This window comes from Artibeus jamaicensis, unplaced genomic scaffold (assembly GCF_021234435.1).
Source record: "Artibeus jamaicensis isolate MK-2021 breed Jamaican fruit bat unplaced genomic scaffold, CSHL_Jam_final scaffold_833, whole genome shotgun sequence".
NCBI lineage: Eukaryota > Metazoa > Chordata > Mammalia > Chiroptera > Phyllostomidae > Artibeus > Artibeus jamaicensis.
This window is the reverse complement of record NW_026522056.1, coordinates 8,146,194-8,151,467: the sequence shown is the minus strand read 5'-3', so window position 1 is coordinate 8,151,467 and position 5,274 is coordinate 8,146,194.

Genomic DNA, 5,274 nt, shown 5'->3' with positions numbered 1-5,274 from the left:
GAGATGAGTAAAGTATTTTAGGGCTGACATTTGGCCAAGGATAAAGAGATTACAGAGACATCAATAAGGTCAATATACAGAAATTAATCTTATTTCTATTTGCTAGTGATGAACACTTAGAAAATAATTTTCTATAAAATATGCATTTCTAATAGCATTAAAAATAAGTAGAAATAAATTTAACAAAAATATGCAAGATCTGTACAGTGAAAACTGGAAAACATTGCAAAGGAAGACTTAATTAAATGGATTCCATGTTAATGGATTTGACGTTAATGGAGTGGAAAATTCAGTATGAATTAAGAGGTCAATTCACTCCAAATTGACCTATAGATTCAATGCAATCCTGATAAAAATCCTAGTAGGCATTTTTGAAGAAACTGATAAGCTGATGATAAAATTTATATGAAAAAACAAAATAAATAAAATGGTCAAAATAATTTTGAAAAAGAAAAGCAAAGTTGGATAATTTATATTACCTGATTTTATTAATTAAGGTTTATTTCTTTACTAAGCTATTCGTTATTATTTAATTGGCAGCACACAATACAATACAATAGCTACTTAAACTGAGAGTCCTTATGAGTTTGATTAAATTTAATTTTAGATCCTAGTGCTAGAAATCATCTCTCTCTCTCTATATATATATATATATATGAGATATATATATATATATATATATATATATCATATATATATCATATATATATATATATGCCCCTCATAGACCCAGCCTTTCCCCTGGATAATCAGCAACTCCCAAGGCAGCAGAAGACAGCAGCCCAGACCTGACTAATAGTAACAAGGCCCAGACCTCTGGCAAGCTAAAGATAACATCTTGACCTGAGTTATGTTCAGTTCCTGAGAACTGAGGTGGAACCACCTTCTGGCTGCATAAAAAAAACCTCAGAGCTGTCCTCAAAACCTGAAGAAATGATTCATTAGCCTTACCTCACCTCTGACCCATCAGCTTCCAACATGACCTGAAACCTTAACCCACAGTGTCTAGTGATTTTGCTCTTATAGCTTGTCACCTACGTGCCAGCAGGAAGTTCAAACTTCTGAGCATTAGTTTCCCATTCTCCTGGATTGCATTATTCATGATAAGATAGCGAATATTCCTTCACTGCAATCCTCAATGTTTAGTGTTTGGCTCTGCTAACACTAGATGGACAAATTCTTTTGGTTCTGTAACACTACTCTTGGGTGCTATGTATAATTATAAATAAATGTGAAGGTGCGTTGGCTTTTAGAAATAATCAAATAAGAATCGAATACACATCACATTTGTTTTCTTTTATGAGCCCTAATTTGTTATTAAAATGTGCAATAACATTTAGCAAAGATGTTCCAAAGCCTAGATATATGCTCGATACAGTTTATTTGTTTGTTCTTACATGCCCTGATTTTAAGGTTTACTGTAAGTTATAGTGACCAAGATGGCATGGTATTGACATAAATGGAGATAGATAAGTCAGTGGGACAAACCAGACAGGCAGAAATAGACCCACACTTACACAGTCAATTGACTTTTTAAAAATGGACTTTATATTTTCCTTCTTTCTTCCTCCTCACCTGAGGACATTTTTTCATTGCTTTTAGAGAGAGAGAGAGGGAGGGAGAGAAACATCAAAGTGAGAGAGAAGCATCAATCAGTTGCCTCCGGTACACGCCTTCCCCCCCCCCCCCCCCCCCCAGGGATCTAACCTGCAACCTAGTCATGTGCCCTGACCAGGAATCAAACCCACAATCTTTCAGTTATGGAATGATGCTCTAACCAACTGAGCCACACTGGTCAGGACTCTTTTATTTCTTCTTTTTCTTTAATGGAATGTTTTTAGAGCAGTTTTAGGTTTATAGCAAAATTGAGTACAAAGTATAGGGAATTCCCATATACTTTCTACTCCTACTCAGAGACAGGCTAACCTACCCCTGACCAGAGTGATACATCTGTTACAAATGGAGAACCTACACTGACTCATCATCATCACCCAAAGCGCACAGTTCACGTTAGATTTCACCCTTGCTGTTGCACCTTCTATGGACTTTGACAAATGTATACCAAATATCTAAAATTATGCTATCATACAGAACCATCAATGTCCTTGTGTCATCGTCCTAAGAACCATCGATTGATCTTTGACAAAGGTGCCAAGGAAATTACTTGGAAAAAGAATGGTCTTTTCAACGCCTGGTGCTGGGACCACTGAATAGCTGTATGAAAACAACAGCAGCAGCAAAACTAAACTTTGTCCTTTATTTTAAACCATCCAGAAAAGTCAACTCAAAATGAAGCATAGACCTAAATGTGAGACTGAAAATTAGAATAGAGTTAACATTAGGTTAAGCAAATATTTCATAAGATACAGGGTATGAATCAGTTGAAAAATTAACTCCATCCAAATAAAAGCCGTTTGCTTTTCAGCACACACAGTAAAGCAAACAAAAGCAGGCCACCGACTGAGAACAAAAATTCGCAAAGCATACTTATGACATAGGATTTGTATTCAGAATCTACAGAGAACTCTTACCATTCAGCAAGAAGACACTTTGACAGTTAAAAAAAAAGGGGGGGGGTTAACATTTTGAATAGATACTTTTCAAAAGAAGATAAAAGAATGGCCAGTATAGATATGAAGAGATGCCAACCTCACTAGTTGTGAGGTAAATGCGTATTAACCCCCCAGTGAGATGCTACTATACACCCATTAAAATGGGTGACGTTAAGAAGACTTACAAGCCCAAGTGTTGATGAGGATGTGGACCAACCGGGACTCTTCCCCATTGCCAGAGGCAGTGCAAGATTCCACCGCCAGTTTGGAAACAGTTCAGCAGGGTCCTACAGAACTAAACACACACCCAGCCTCTGACTCAGCAATCCCACTCCTCGATATTTACCCAGGAGAAATGCAAACACAAAGGCTTGCACAGAAATGTTGAAAGAAGCCTTATTCGAAATCGCTAAGAAAGAGAAAGAACTCCAATGTTGGCTGCTGAGTGGATAAACAGATTACGGTGAGATAACTGCAAGTCACTCAGCAATCCAAAGAAATGAAATAACACATGCAACATGAATGCATCTCAAAAACATCCTATTAAGTAAAGGAGGTTAAGACTGTGTGCCTGATTCTGATCATCTGAGATTATAGAAACGGCAAAGCTACAGAGACAGAAAACACAGCAGCAGTTGCGGAGGCAAGGGCTGGGGGAGGGCATCACCAGTGACTGCACAAGAACAGTTGTTGTGGTGGGAACATCTGTGTCTTGAGTGTTGTCATCTTTACTTGACTGTGTATAGTTGCTCAAGTTTCATCCTCACTTAAAATAAGTGAGTTTTACTGTATAAAATTTTACCTGGCCACGGTTTGCTAAACAGATTGGAAGGAAGCAAGAGTGGATACTTGGGAGGCCAGCGGGAGACTAAGGTCTCTCCTCATCCCCCACCTTTTGTATAGTACCCCCTTTCTGACTGCTTTGCAGCTGGGGAGCCTGACGGGGTAGAAGTGGGGGAACCCGGTTCTCTTCCAAGTCACTGTAATCCAAAGGATCAACTCAGCACCGCCGCTCTGCTCACTATCTTGTCTCTGGCTGGTTCCCAAACATGTGATTGGGTTAGCAGAGATAGTGTCTGCAAAGCAGTCCCACTTCCATGGAGACCAATACCCACTAAGCCCAAGGAGGTTAAGTGGCTCATCCATTGCAACTTGATTTCTCTACGCCTCTCTTTTATTCTCTGCAAAGGGAAACACTAAACTACGTGCCACTAAGACCGCTTTGAACCCTAACAGCTTGCGCTTTTAAGTACAATTCAGATTTGATTCGAGTTTTTCTTTATAGTCTTCATATGTATGCTCCTCAGCAGGAATGCCCTCTCTGCCTCAGCACCTGATTGCCTCTTACTCTCCCTTCAAGGGCCACCCGAAGTCCCCTCCGTACTCCTTGAAGCACTTTTTCTCTATTCAAACTCCTGCTGATCTGGCCTCCCTTGTAGGTATAAGCTGTACTGAATAAATAATTCAGCACTGGTAACGCAAACCACTCTGGGCTGCTATTTTACATACGATATTGATCTTTTCTCTTCAACCAGTTTGCAAACACCTTGAGGGGCTTGTATTTCTCACGTTCTGCCCTTCCCCAACCTCCTCAGCCCTCACTCCACACACACACACACACACACACACACGCACACACTGTGCATACTCACATACACACACATACAGCTGTGAGTTTCAAGCGTGAGGTACATACTCAGTACAGTTTCGTGAGATTACTGTTGCTCTTACTCTGCTTCCACAACTTGCTTTTTTAAAGTTCAGCTTATCTCTCTGCCTAGTCGCCCTAAAATGGCCTGCTCTTGTGCTGAGATCCAGCAGGTGATAGGCAGCTGGTTCTCAGAAACCAGTAGGAAGCGGAAATTTTATCTCAAACGCCACCCACTGTCCTATTGACAGCGTGTATGGCCAGAAGTCAGCCCACCAAACAGTGCTTGGCTCACCAGGGGGGAAGAGATCTGAATGAGAAGACATTTCCCCCCCTATGTTCTCTCATAGGTGACCATTGGCCCAGTAGCAAAACTTCTGCACGGGCTATTTTTTCTACCTGACCCCAAGCACGTGGATCACGGACTCTTGTAGAGCAAGGCTTACCTCCAAGGTATCATAGAAATAAATCCAAATTGCCATATGTTGAAACGTGTGGTCCTAGATGTTAAGTCAAGTGCTGGGCAGGCCACCTACTAGCTGTGTGACCTTGGTCTAATTACAGAACTTCTCTGTGCCCCGGTTTGTGTGTTTAAAAATAAGGCCTGTAAGAGAAACAGAAAATGACACATGTACAGTGCTTGGCGCAGAGGCTGGTGTGTAATTAATTATTCAACCAACGGTACCCCTTGTGCTCTTCCTGTCATGCCCAGAACACAGGGTGCAAAGCAATACTGGCCCCCTTTTCCAAAGGGGAGGCCCAAGCCGGGCGGGCTCTGGAGGAGTGGCTGGTGGGACACACACTCTGATCCCCACCCTGAGTTTCTCTCCAGGCTCTGCCGGGAAGCACTGCCTGCGGCTGCAGGCTGTGGTATTCTGGGCGGGTCCCTTGCAGGCTTCAAAGGCTCAGCCCTTCCTTTTGAAGGGGAGTATTTGCAGCTCATTAGCTCTGCGGCAGAGACCACCAACCAAATTAAATAAGGGCTCTGGTTTAGCCTCTGCAAGATCCCCAACGATCTCTGCAGTTTTTTTTTTTTTTTTTTGAGAATATAAGTCTGCTTTCCCTCCACTTCGA